Below are 13,507 nucleotides of genomic sequence, written 5' to 3'. Positions count from 1 at the left end.
ACGCATTACTGTCTATGGGAACGCATTGGTACGCAAGGACATGCGTACGCATGCGTTCGATAAACATGCGTACTTCAGAATGAGCAGGTCCAGGAAGTGATTTCACCACCTGCTAATTGCCACGTGTATAAAAGGAAGTGTGGACACTGCAAGGCCATTACTCTCGAGACTCTGGATGTAAGCACCAGACTGTCTATGTAAGTATAGAAGCTTTGAAAATGTCTGTCTGTCTCTGCAGTCTGTACTCTGTACTAATTTTTTTTTCTGTTCCTAGTAGACTGGTTGCTGCTCAGGTCCCGTACTAATGTTGCGGCTTGCTTCTCCTGTCCAGGATTTCTCTGTTCCGGTGGTGTGGTATTGGCCCTTCAGTTCTCCTGTCCAGGATTTCTCTGTTTCGGTGGTGTGGTATTGGCCCTTCAGTTCTCGTGTCCATGATTTCTCCATTCTGGTGCAGTGGTACTGACCCTCATTTCTCGTGTCCAGGATTTCTCTGTTACGGTGTTGTGTTATTGACCCTCATTTTTCCTGTACAGGTCTACGGCGTTCAAGTGGTGTGGTACTGGCCCTTCAGTTCTCCTGTCCAGGATTTCTAAGTCCCGGTGTTGTGCTGCTGTCCTGATGCTGTGCTGCATGACTGCTGTGCTGTTGGACTACTGCCTGTAAGTATTGGTGTCCATTGTGTTTTTTACATTGTTTTTTTTGTGTTGTCTTACTATTATATAAACAATATAATTTTTTTTTTACTAATGTTTTTCATTTATTTTCCACACAGAACCTGGAGCAGCACAACTCAACCTGGATCGTCCTCAGTTGGAGCAGCCCCTCATCGACTAGCCAATGAACAGGCCCAATCATCTACCAGCGATCTTTTAGCGATTACATCCTCTTCCTTGCTTCTGTCGCGGCTCCTGCGCAGGCGTAATTCTCTGCCCTGTTGAGGGCAGAGCAGAGTACTGCAGTGCACAGGCGCCGGGAAAGGTCAGAGAGGTCCGGCGCATGCGCACTGCAGTACTCTGCTCTGCCCTCGACAGGACAGAGCAGTACACCTGCACCGGAGCCGCGACGGGAAGCGAAGACGTCATCGCTAGAAGATGGGAAGCGCCTGACCTGGACCGCAACACCGATTGGACCCGGACCAGACCGCCCCCCGATGAGTATAATATAACTCGTTTTTCTTATCTTTCAGGTTACAGCGGGGGCTTATCTACAGCATTACAGAATGCTGTAGATAAGCCCCTGATGGTGGTGGCCGCATCTTATATGCGAAAAAATAGGTGACAGATTCCCTTTAATAAAAATTCTTTTTTTCCACAATCCCTGTCTCCCTGTGTTTTCTTTATCTGTTTATTTAAACATGTGTGTATTGTTGAGTGAAGTATTAACGGTGTTACAGTCAAGGTGTTAGTATTAAAGTCAGCAAACATTACAGGTGAATGTTACTTATTAGTAGCTTAAACCATCTTGTCTTGTCATGCCACACGTCCAATATCCGAAACAAAGTAGCCAGCAAATGTGTCCCTCATTTGGGCAACTTCCACTGTGGTCCTCAGAGGGTGATCTTGGTAATCCTGCAATGTGGTATTAACAGGCTCCTCAAGTTCTAAGTGGTGTCGCTCTTTCACCAGGATGTAATTATGCAGAACAACACACACTTTCACAGCCTCATCAATTGTCTCAATTTTTAGATTGATGGCTGGTCCCAAAATGCGCCATTTAGATACAAGCAGTCCAAAGGCACACTCCACAGTTATTCGTGCCCTTCTCAGTGGGTAGTTGTAAATCCTTTTGGTGTGATTCAAGTCCCGAGTTGAGTACGGTTTTGTGAGGTTGGCATACATTTGAAACACCTCATCCTCAAGCACAACAAATGGCATTGGCGGTCCTTCAGTGTTCGTAATCTGTCGTGGCTATGGAAAATTGAAATTATTCCCATACAAACGTTGGCCCATGTCAGAGTTTTTGAAAGTCTGTGAGTCATTTCCTTGTGCAAATGAGCCAACATCCATGGTGAAAAATCGTCAGTCAGCATCTGCAATCGCCCTGAGAACAATTGAAAAGTATTTTTTGTAATTGAAATACTCGGATCCACTTCCAGCAGGTTTCATAATACGATTGTGTTTGTCGTCCACAGCCCCCAAACAGTTTGGAAAATTACAAATGTCCTGGAATTTTGCAGCATTTTCCAGCCAGAGTTCAGTTGTGGGTTGGGGGAGGAATTCTCCATGCAGAACGTTACATAAAGTACGGCAGGTGTCTCCAACTATACTAGAAAGCGTGGCCACTCCAATCCTGAATGAAAATGTAGAGATGATAAGGTCTCTCCGGTAGCCATGAATCTGCCGACCAGAAAATGGGGGAAAAAAAAATCAGTACATGGCTTTTAGAACAATCATATTAATGACAGGTGTTTCTTTTTCAAAATTACGTACCTCAGGGTTACCAACAGCAGGAGTTGCTCAACGTAGCTGTGTGTCCTGCCTGGTGATGGATCTTCGGACACGTAGCAGCAAGTCATGGAAGCTCTTTTCCGACATTCTCGTGTACTCGAAAAACTTCTCAGGGTTTTCACACAGCTCTGTGTACAACGAGTGGTAGGCCCCACAGCTCTCTTGGACTTCAACGATGGGGTGTTGCCAATAGTGATGATGATGTCTTCTCCGTCTTTCTCTTCTTTCTTCTTCACAAGCCACAGCAAAGGCAACATCCAATTTAAATGACAAATCAAGATTAAGAATGAAGCTCTCCACGCTAAAATCCAGCTTGATACAGCAGCAAAAGACAAGGATTTCCTCAGTGCAGTGTGTCTATATATAGAAATCCCATGAGATATGCCCATTGGGTGTCTGGTGTCAAGGAAATTCTACTGGAAAAGCATTGGAAATATCGAACATATGCACATAAACAACGCAAACGCATGCAAAAACACATACAAACACATGCACATACAGCGGTTTTTGGCGTCATGCGCAAGATGATGCGGATAAAAACACTGCGTAAACATGCACATTGACACATTGAAACAGCACCATGCGTTTTTGCATGCAGATGAAACGCTGCGCACAGAAACGCTAATGTGAACCTAGCCTAAGAGTGTTGAATGAATGTTTTGCCAATGGACTGGAAGGACTCAGACAGAACCATCAGTACCTCCTCCCTATAATGGACCAGGACAGTGGACATGTACAGCATGTAGAGTACAGAATACAAGATGGAGACATAGTTGTTTAAATTGTGAGACACACTAGTGTCCAGAATGCTCCTATAATGCATATAGTACCATAAGGTGACCACATTCGGACAATGCAAGAACTGACAAAAATTTGAAGGAAAATGGACTCCCATATACCATGTTTTAGACATAAAGGAGGCTCTCATACACCTTTTGTTAAAATTGTTAGGTATGTATAACAGCAACTTAATTTTAGATGTTTTGTCTGAGAATACAAACTTTGCCCTTTTTAATACCATTTTGCCTGGCTATATTTTACATTGCATCTTGTCCTTGCCAAAAAAAACTTTATTACTTCTATTGTTTTCTGCCCTTTATTGAGGTAACAGATTTAATTATTATTTCTGCCTCATAATTGTTGTCCAGAACTAAACCTTTATTGTTATTGTCCCTGTGAGGTAGCACTGTCATTCAAGTAGGGAATTCTCGCTTGGCAGCCAAATAATCACAACCGGCACGGGTTTTCCATAAAACAATCTCAGTCCGTGTGGTTTATTCAGGCATCATAAACCATAACCAGCAACATAAAGTTCATATTCACAGCATAGCGTCCTTGGCACAAACACAGAAAAAACAAGCGATCAAAAAAAGTCCAAAAGACTAAATGAATTCAAAAGGTAAAACATTGAATCTTTATTGTGGTATGACCAAGGTATAGGGAAGGTGAAAACAAGTCAAACATGACCATAGTAGCACAAGGGCGACAAAATGGGGCATACATAGGGCTTGTGGACAGTGTAGGGGAAAACAAGTTGCTTAAACATAGTTATGTTGGTAACATTGAAATTATAGCACCCATCCCCAAAATACACATATGACATGTACAGCCCAACAGGATATACTGATATAGAGAAACTAAATCAAAATATACACATCTTTACCTGTTGGAATAGTAGATGAAGGTCCACCCAAGTATGACCCCCCCAACGCACGTTTCGGCAACTGGCCTTTCTCAAGGGGTGATGGGAAAAGGGGAAGTGAGGGATATTTAAGATAGAGTCCTCCAATGGGATGGTAAATCACACACATGTGACAAATCAGGCCAATCATACAATTAGTAAGAATCACTCACAAAGATGGAGCTTGTAACCATGGTTACATCACAGAGGCCACATAGCTCCATAAGAAAACATCCCATGTAACAATATTCAGCAGGGAGAAAGCGGACGAAAGTCACATCCAATATGTAGTTATAATAAAAGAATCATCACTATTACATAGAGAATATCGCGAAAGATCTCTAGTGTTGGAGCATAGAAAAACTGCGTCCCGTCCTATATTCATGACATCAGCAGGCATAGTAGCAATGGACAGTGGTAGCGTCAAAACGGCCGCTCCCCTTACTGGATCACTAAAAGAAACACATCCTATCGTAGTGATGCGGTCACGAAACCGGGACCCGCGTCATAAACTCCTCCCCTTCAAGACTCATATGTGACGACGCGTCCGACCTTAATGACGCGCTCCGTCACCCTGGTAACCATGACGGCGGCCAGCGTCGACATCACCCAGTCATGACCCATGTTACAGACTCCTCCCCTTATTGAGTCATATGTGACGACGCGTCCACCCTTGATGACGCGCTCCGTCACCCTGACAACCCTGATGGTGGCCAGCGTCGGCATCGTCCGGTCATGACGCCACATCACGTGGCAAGTCACATGACCCGATGCCGAGAGTCGACCAACGTGTGGGAGGCAGCGGCGCGTGCGCGTACGGCGGAGGCGCCTGACACATAACAGGGGGACATATTGATATAAAATGTAAGCACGTACGAGTGTCGATACTGTAATCACAAAAGGAAGAGGAGTCAAAAGCAAATAGAATAATAACAATTAAATAAACATGGATGGCATTAATTTCTAATGCCTGGAGCAAATGTGGCCTTTGGATCGTCCGTTCAACCATGTAAGGAATTTTGTATACAGCGCCAACAGGGTGAACAGGGCACATACAGACAGAGGGAAAAAGACATTGCATAGATATATTATAAAGACGTCATATAATAACATAAATGAAACTAATATATTAAACATCAGAAGGTACACCAAAGACCATAAATAAACGATGTGCATTGCCACGAAGATACCCATAGCATTCCTCATCTGTAAGGTTCAATATGCCCAAATATATCCAATGTAGAAGGGCCATATAGATTTCCAATGGTTAAAACACAAACGTGTGAGATTGGAGAGCTCTAAGAATAAAAACAAACAAAATTAGAAACTGAAAATAAAACATAAAAACAAAAGTCTGAGGCCACAACACGGCCATGTAAACAGATGGAAGCCGTTTAGAGGAATGAAGCAAAACTGATAGCCTCATTTAATCCCTTAAGATGAACCGCATCCAATAACCAAATCCAGCGTGTCTCACGCTGTAGGAGTCGCTGGGTTAGATTACCGCCACGAATCCCTGGATTGATGGCATCAATGCCGCGGACGCGGAGCAGAGACGCATCACAATCATGTTTCAATTTAAAATGGCGCGGTAAAGTCCTAAGTGTGGCCGGATCATCATGGCCGACTGCCGCCTGTATCCCCAATACATGCTCACGGACTCGAATCTTCAATGGCCGGGTAGTCATGCCTATATATATTAGATTACAAGGGCATAATGCAAAGTAGATGACATACCGAGTAGTACACAATATACGATGCCGAATAGTAAATGTCCTATTCCTTGATGAATTGAAGAATGAGTCCACTGAGTCAATATTGGGGCAGGCGACACATCGGCCACAGGGAGCACAGCCACACCTAGGACGACTCACGTTCAAAAAAGTATGTTTGGGTTCGGACTGGTAATGGCTATGAACCAAATAATCTTTCAGATTCATAGAACGCCGAATAGTAATACTTGGTTTATGTGGAATTAGCTGGTTCAAAATGGGGTCCGTTTGGAGAATGGGCCAAGCCCTTTGTAAACAACTTTTCATTTTAGAGAATTGAGCGTGATAATTAGTGATAAAACGAATTTTGTTACTGGATCTATTATCTCTCTGCTTATATAGCAGAGATTGACGCGTAGACCATCTAGCACGGTTGTAAGCTCTCTTAATGGCTCTCCTGCTATAACCCCTCTCCAAGAACCTATCCGAAAGATCCTGGGCTTGGGATACAAAATCTTTATCACTGGAACAGATCCTGCGGAGATGCAGGAACTGTCCTATTGGAATAGAATTTATCAGTGATTTAGGATGAGCTGAGGAGGCATGAAGCAGCATATTGGAAGATGTTTCCTTCCTAAATATGCTAGTCTGGAGTGTGTTATCATTGTCTCTCCACACATTGACATCAAGAAAGCTTACCTTGGTCATATTGTAATGATATGTTAAATGAATATTTCTATCATTTGAGTTTATCCCCTCCATGAAATTAGATAGCTGTACCTCATTTCCCTGCCAGACCAGAAAAATGTCGTCGATGTACGGCACCCAAAAGGGGATGCGGTCCATCGACTGACATTGGTCAGACAGGGGAAGGTCCCTCTCCCACAGCCCCAGGAACAGGTTGGCATACGATGGTGCGAAAGATGCCCCCATCGCTGTCCCCTGGAGCTGCAGGTAGAAGGACCCCATGAAGGTAAAGAAATTATGTGTTAGGGAAAACTCAAGCAATTCAAGAACCAAGGAAACAATCTCAGAAGGCAAATTGGACATATTAAGAAAAAATCTTGTAGCTGAGAGTCCATCTTGGTGCCGGATGCTGGTGTACAGGGATTCTACATCACCTGTCACCAGCATAGTACCGATGCCAATATGCAGCCCATCAATTCTCTTTAAAAATTCGCCCGTATCCAATAAAAGGGAAGGCAGGCTCTCCACTAGAGGTTGTAGCTTAGAGTCAATCCAGCGATTTACTCTTTCTAGATAGTTACCAGAACCAGAAATGATCGGACGTCCTGGGGGGGCCTCCAGACTCTTGTGTACCTTGGGCAACAGGTAGAATGTTGCAATAGTTGGTTCTTGCACCTGGAGAGAGCCAGCCAATTCCTTAGTAATAACCCCGTTAGAAACAGCGGAGTTAAGGATTTTATTTAGTTGTGTTACAAATGACAAAAGGGGGTTAAACGTTAGGCGCTTATAACAGATGTTATTGTTTAGTTGTCGAAAAGCCTCCTTCTCATAAAGAGATTTAGGCCAAATAACCACGTTTCCCCCTTTGTCAGCTGGCTTTAACACAACATCTGGGAGCCCCCTCAGGACGTCCAATCTGCTGCGTTAATCACGACTGAGATTGTCTCTGCCAACTCCTCTTGGGATATTCATAAAATCTCTAGTGACTACCTGAACAAACAGATCGACAGCTGAACAAGATGTAAGAGGAGGAAATTTTTTGGACTTAGTTTTAAGAGATTGAGGAATCTTACCTCCTTCGCCAAGTTCATGCTCGGTGGAAAGATCCTCAAGGTCTTGTAAGGCTAATTGTTCCTTTTCTGTGGGAAAAAGACTTTGCAAATCAGGGTCAAAAAAATGTTTTTTTAAAAATCAGGGATCTAGCAAACAGATGTAGATCCTTTATAGCCACAAAGGTGTTGAAATGAGACTTGGGGGAAAAAGTGAGTCCTCTACTCAATAGTGACAAGTCAGAGTCGGTCAGAACGTGAGAACTAAGATTAATTACCTTATTACTTTTCTTGCGTTCGGGAGACTTGAATTGCATCCGCTTGTAGGGATGGAAATTAACATCTCTCACTCTCTTTGGTCTAGAACCAGACCGTGTTGTTATGGAAGATGTAGACCACTCTGAAGAGTCACTCATGGTGGATAGAGAACCCACTGAAGAACCTCCACGTGAACTTGGAGCTTTGATGTGGTATTTCCTCCAATGATAGACACTCTTATTTGCAAAATCTTTAGTATCACATTGAAATTTAGAAGCCTGAGTTTCATTGATTTTTTAACACATAAGTCCAAATTCTTTTCAATTCTAGATTCAAAAGCAGCAATCTTCTCAGATGGACATATTGCCTTAAAATTACGTTCAGCGTCGTCTATTGTTTTATCAAGGTCTATAATGATCTTAGAATTACGCTCAATTGGCAACTTCAAAAATATAAAAGAGCAGGTGCCACATGCTTCTTCCCAACGTTTGATGAAATCATCATCCTCAATTGGAAAAGAAGGTGTGACCCTAACCCGCAGACCCCTCGGGATCATGTTGGAGGAAACATATTTCTCCAAGAAAGCCCTATTCCACCATATTTTGGTGCGTTTTATTAACAACTTTTCAATATCAAGGGCTTGACTATCAAGTGATTGATCCTCAGACGGCTGTGACTCGATCCCACCGAATCCGAATACCTGGTCTATTTGTCCAAGCCAGGCCTTGTCTTTAGCCCGGAAATCCATATCCAAAAAACCAAAAACCTGTGCATAACACAGAAAATTAGAACATAGTCACATTAAGGATAAAAAACCCATAAACACTGATATGTACTGCAAAGTAAAGGGTTAAGGAAAATATGGACAATCGCAAACGACACAGGCACAAACACAGAAAAAACAAGCGATCAAAAAAAGTCCAAAAGACTAAATGAATTCAAAAGGTAAAACGTTGAATCTTTATTGTGGTATGACCAAGGTATAGGGAAGGTGAAAACAAGTCAAACATGACCATAGTAGCACAAGGGCGACAAAATGGGGCATACATAGGGCTTATGGACAGTGTAGGGGAAAACAAGTTGCTTAAACATAGTTATGTTGGTAACATTGAAATTATAGCACCCATCCCCAAAATACACATATGACATGTACAGCCCAACAGGATATACTGATATAGAGAAACTAAATCAAAATATATACATCTTTACCTGTTGGAATAGTAGATGAAGGTCCACCCAAGTATGACCCCCCCCAACGCACGTTTCGGCAACTGGCCTTTCTCAAGGGGTGATGGGAAAAGGGGATGTGAGGGATATTTAAGATAGAGTCCTCCAATGGGATGGTAAATCACACACATGTGACAAATCAGGCCAATCATACAATTAGTAAGAATCACTCACAAAGATGGTGCTTGTAGCCATGGTTACATCACAGAGGCCACATAGCTCCATAAGAAAACATCCCATGTAACAATATTCAGCAGGGAGAAAGCGGACGAAAGTCACATCCAATATGTAGTTATAATAAAAGAATCATCACTATTACATAGAGAATATCGCGAAAGATCTCTAGTGTTGGAGCATAGAAAAACTGCATCCCGTCCTATATTCATGACATCAGCAGGCATAGTAGCAATGGACAGTGGTAGCGTCAAAACGGCCGCTCCCCTTACTGGATCACTAAAAGAAACACATCCTATCGTAGTGACGCGGTCACGAAACCGGGACCCGCGTCATAAACTCCTCCCCTTCAAGACTCATATGTGACGACGCGTCCGACCTTAATGACGCGCTCCGTCACCCTGGTAACCATGACGGCGGCCAGCGTCGACATCACCCAGTCATGACCCATGTTACAGACTCCTCCCCTTAGTGAGTCATATGTGACGACGCGTCCACCCTTGATGACGCGATCCGTCACCCTGACAACCCTGACGGTGGCCAGCGTCGGCATCGTCCAGTCATGACGCCACATCACGTGGCAAGTCACATGACCCGATGCCGAGAGTCGACCAACGTGTGGGAGGCAGCGGCGCGTGCGCGTACGGCGGAGGCGCCTGACACATAACAGGGGGACATATTGATATAAAATGTAAGCACGTACGAGTGTCGATACTGTAATCACAAAAGGAAGAGGAGTCAAAAGCAAATAGAATAATAACAATTAAATAAACATGGATGGCATTAATTTCTAATGCCTGGAGCAAATGTGGCCTTTGGATCGTCCGTACAACCATGTAAGGAATTTTGTATACAGCGCCAACAGGGTGAACAGGGCACATACAGACAGAGGGAAAAAGACATTGCATAGATATATTATAAAGACATCATATAATAACATAAATGAAACTAATATATTAAACATCAGAAGGTACACCAAAGACCATAAATAAACGATGTGCATTGCCACGAAGATACCCATAGCATTCCTCATCTGTAAGGTTCAATATGCCCAAATATATCCAATGTAGAAGGGCCATATAGATTTCCAATGGTTAAAACACAAACGTGTGAGATTGGAGAGCTCTAAGAATAAAAACAAACAAAATTAGAAACTGAAAATAAAACATAAAAACAAAAGTCTGAGGCCACAACACGGCCATGTAAACAGATGGAAGCCGTTTAGAGGAATGAAGCAAAACTGATAGCCTCATTTAATCCCTTAGGATGAACCGTATCCAATAACCAAATCCAGCGTGTCTCACGCTGTAGGAGTCGCTGGGTTAGATTACCGCCACGAATCCCTGGATTGATGGCATCAATGCCGCGGACGCGGAGCAGAGACACATCACAATCATGTTTCAATTTAAAATGGCGCGGTAAAGTCCTAAGTGTGGCCGGATCATCATGGCCGACTGCCGCCTGTATCCCCAATACATGCTCACGGACTCGAATCTTCAATGGCCGGGTAGTCATGCCTATATATATTAGATTACAAGGGCATAATGCAAAGTAGATGACATACCGAGTAGTACACAATATACGATGCCGAATAGTAAATGTCCTATTCCTTGATGAATTGAAGAACGAGTTCGCTGAGTCAATATTGGGGCAGGCGACTCATCGGCCACAGGGAGCACAGCCACACCTAGGACGACTCACGTTCAAAAAAGTATGTTTGGGTTCGGACTGGTAATGGCTATGAACCAAATAATCTTTCAGATTCATAGAACGCCGAATAGTAATACTTGGTTTATGTGGAATTAGCTGGTTCAAAATGGGGTCCGTTTGGAGAATGGGCCAAGCCCTTTGTAAACAACTTTTCATTTTAGAGAATTGAGCGTGATAATTAGTGATAAAACGAATTTTGTTACTGGATCTATTATCTCTCTGCTTATATAGCAGAGATTGACGCGTAGACCATCTAGCACGGTTGTAAGCTCTCTTAATGGCTCTCCTGCTATAACCCCTCTCCAAGAACCTATCCAAAAGATCCTGGGCTTGGGATACAAAATCTTTATCACTGGAACAGATCCTGCGGAGACGCAGGAACTGTCCTATTGGAATAGAATTTATCAGTGATTTAGGATGAGCTGAGGAGGCATGAAGCAGCATATTGGAAGATGTTTCCTTCCTAAATATGCTAGTCTGGAGTGTGTTATCATTGTCTCTCCACACATTGACATCAAGAAAGCTTACCTTGGTCATATTGTAATGATATGTTAAATGAATATTTCTATCATTTGAGTTTATTCCCTCCATGAAATTAGATAGCTGTACCTCATTTCCCTGCCAGACCAGAAAAATGTCGTCGATGTACCGCACCCAAAAGGGGATGCGGTCCATCGACTGACATTGGTCAGACAGGGGGAAGTCCCTCTCCCACAGCCCCAGGAACAGGTTGGCATACGATGGTGCGAAAGATGCCCCCATCGCTGTCCCCTGGAGCTGCAGGTAGAAGGACCCCATGAAGGTAAAGAAATTATGTGTTAGGGAAAACTCAAGCAATTCAAGAACCAAGGAAACAATCTCAGAATGCAAATTGGACATATTAAGAAAAAATCTTGTAGCTGAGAGTCCATCTTGGTGCCGGATGCTGGTGTACAGGGATTCTACATCACCTGTCACCAGCATAGTACCGATGCCAATATGCAGCCCATCAATTCTCTTTAAAAATTTGCCCGTATCTAATAAAAAGGAAGGCAGGCTCTCCACTAGAGGATGTAGCTCTTGAACCTTACAGATGAGGAATGCTATGGGTATCTTCGTGGCAATGCACATCGTTTATTTATGGTCTTTGGTGTACCTTCTGATGTTTAATATATTAGTTTCATTTATGTTATTATATGATGTCTTTATAATATATCTATGCAATGTCTTTTTCCCTCTGTCTGTATGTGCCCTGTTCACCCTGTTGGCGCTGTATACAAAATTCCTTACATGGTTGTACGGACGATCCAAAGGCCACATTTGCTCCAGGCATTAGAAATTAATGCCATCCATGTTTATTTAATTGTTATTATTCTATTTGCTTTTGAATCCTCTTCCTTTTGTGATTACAGTATCAACACTCGTACGTGCTTACATTTTATATCAATATGTCCCCCTGTTATGTGTCAGGCGCCTCCGCCGTACGCGCACGCGCCGCTGCCTCCCACACGTTGGTCGACTCTCGGCATCGGGTCATGTGACTTGCCACGTGATGTGGCGTCATGACCGGACGATGCCGACGCTGGCCACCGTCAGGGTTGTCAGGGTGACGGAGCGCGTCATCAAGGGTGGACGCGTCGTCACATATGACTCACTAAGGGGAGGAGTCTGTAACATGGGTCATGACTGGGTGATGTCGACGCTGGCCGCCGTCATGGTTACCAGGGTGACGGAGCGCGTCATTAAGGTCGGACGCGTCGTCACATATGAGTCTTGAAGGGGAGGAGTTTATGACGCGGGTCCCGGTTTCGAGACCGCGTCACTACGATAGGATGTGTTTCTTTTAGTGATCCAGTAAGGGGAGCGGCCGTTTTGATGTCACCACTGTCCATTGCTACTATGCCTGCTGATGTCATGAATATAGGATGGGACGCAGTTTTTCTATGCTCCAACACTAGAGATCTTTCGCGATATTCTCTATGTAATAGTGATGATTCTTTTATTATAACTACATATTGGATGTGACTTTCGTCCGCTTTCTCCCTGCTGAATATTGTTACATGGGATGTTTTCTTATGGAGCTATGTGGCCTCTGTGATGTAACCATGGTTACAAGCGCCATCTTTGTGAGTGATTCTTACTAATTGTATGATTGGCCTGATTTGTCACATGTGTGTGATTTACCATCCCATTGGAGGACTCTATCTTAAATATCCCTCACTTCCCCTTTTCCCATCACCCCTTGAGAAAGGCCAGTTGCCGAAACGTGCGTTGGGGGGTCATACTTGGTTGGACCTTCATCTACTATTCCAACAGGTAAAGATGTGTATATTTTGATTTAGTTTCTCTATATCAGTATATCCTGTTGGGCTGTACATGTCATATGTGTATTTTGGGGATGGGTGCTATAATTTCAATGTTACCAACATAACTATGTTTAAGCAACTTGTTTTCCCCTACACTGTCCATAAGCCCTATGTATGCCCCATTTTGTCGCCCTTGTGCTACTATGGTCATGTTTGACTTGTTTTCACCTTCCCTATACCTTGGTCATACCACAATAAAGATTCAATGTTTTACCTT

The sequence above is a fragment of the Dendrobates tinctorius genome, unplaced genomic scaffold (assembly GCF_039654945.1).
Source record: "Dendrobates tinctorius isolate UK_male_01 unplaced genomic scaffold, ASM3965494v1 ptg000051l, whole genome shotgun sequence".
NCBI classification, from domain to species: domain Eukaryota; kingdom Metazoa; phylum Chordata; class Amphibia; order Anura; family Dendrobatidae; genus Dendrobates; species Dendrobates tinctorius.
Note: the sequence above shows the minus strand (reverse complement) of the source record.